Below are 1649 nucleotides of genomic sequence, written 5' to 3' on the forward strand. Positions count from 1 at the left end.
TCCATGCCTATTTCTGGAAAAATGGGCCAAAATATATATTTTTAACAATGGGCTAGAAACATTATCTTTGTATCAAAAAAACACTATATAATTATTGCCTTAAGTTCCAAATCTACTCTGATATTATAAAAATCCAAATACTGATTTCTCTTCAAAGAATACACTACTATTTCTTGTTTGTATGCATGGATGCCTGTGATGTTGTATCATCAACCCCCTAAAATGAGGATTTACAATCCTGAGGGTCATTCTAATTTTTTGTCTTCCTTGCTAACGTTCTCCTTCCCCCACCTTCTATTTTTCTCTCCTCTTCTCCTCCTGTTTCTGTCTTCTCTCTTTTCTTTCTAGTTTCCTCTCCTTTTCCTCCTTCTCTGTTTCATTTCTCCATCATTAACATAGTCAAAAGTATTTTTATTAAAAGCTTATTGTTATTTCTAGTCTATCATTACTGACTCTTCTTTATGCTTCACAGACATTTACATGTAGAAAATGCACACACACACAAAATTCTAGCCCTACCATCATCAGCAAAAAAGTTGTTAAAATGATAAGGAAGCAAAGTATCCATTAGGGTTATAATAGGGAATCTAAAATATATAGGGTATAGTTTAGAATTATAGTGAGTATTTGAACTAAAAGAAATATTCTGCCTTAGCTGAAGTGAGCAAAGACTTATATAATTGTGTTTATGCATGGAAGTGTTGAATGGTATGCATAATACATCATGTCCTTCAAGATTTAGCTAAGGTGAGTCCAGATTCTTTCTGTGCTATATTCTGGAGATATTAAAATATAAAACAAGTAGCAGCAAGGAAAAAACTAGATAACTACTGTGAGTTTAATCCCACAGCATAGCTGTGGAAGTTGACAAGTTCAGCTGGTGTTGATATGGAATGGCAGCTATGTATTATGTCTGGGAACTATTGGACTCCAATGTAGTGAGACATTGTCATAACCACCTCCACTAAAAGCAGCAATGTTCAGTAACTTGCAGGGAATAGGAAAATTCACAAATAAAATCACTGACAGAAAGGCAGTATGAAATGCTAGAAAGAGTCTGGATATTGGAATTAAGAAAATGCAGACCTATATTTGGCTCTGATATTTTCTAACTATATGTGCTTGGGCAAGTTATTCAACACTTTTTTTTTTTTTGTCTTGTTTTTTCGTGACCAGTAAGGGGATCGCAACCCTTGGTGTGGTGTCGCCCACACCACGCTCAGCCAGCGAGCGCACTGGCCATCCCTATATAGGATCTGAACCCGCGGCGGGAGCATCGCTGCGCTCCCAGCACCACACTCTCCAGAGTGCACCACGGGCTCGGCCCAAGTTATTCAACACTTATAAGTGTTCGTTCTTCAGGTCTCTCTTTCCCACCCTGTGTTAGCCACCTCAAAGAAACATGAAAGGAAAAAAAGATCTTATTGGCAGAATTTTTTTTAAAAAGCTTATATTAACAAATCTACCTTTTTCTTCATAGATCAAATATCTTTAGTTCCTTCTGCTCTTCCTCACAGAGGTGTTTTTCATCCACTATTAAATCATTTCTATTTCCTTTCTGGTTGCTCTTCTCTCAGAATCTTGCTTTAGTCACAGGATCTATTGGCATAAATAAAATTGATGTAGTAATAGGATTACATTATAGTTCT

General features: G+C 36.4%; 1 protein-coding gene across 1 annotated transcript in view; it reads left to right on the plus strand.

Moving 5' to 3' along the window:
* Positions 1–1649, plus strand: part of FREM2 (FRAS1 related extracellular matrix protein 2) — a 230825-nt gene that overhangs the window by 209020 nt on the left and 20156 nt on the right. The window lies entirely within an intron of this gene.

The sequence above is a fragment of the Galeopterus variegatus genome, unplaced genomic scaffold (genome assembly GCF_000696425.1).
Source record: "Galeopterus variegatus unplaced genomic scaffold, G_variegatus-3.0.2 Scaffold1418, whole genome shotgun sequence".
Classification (NCBI taxonomy): domain Eukaryota; kingdom Metazoa; phylum Chordata; class Mammalia; order Dermoptera; family Cynocephalidae; genus Galeopterus; species Galeopterus variegatus.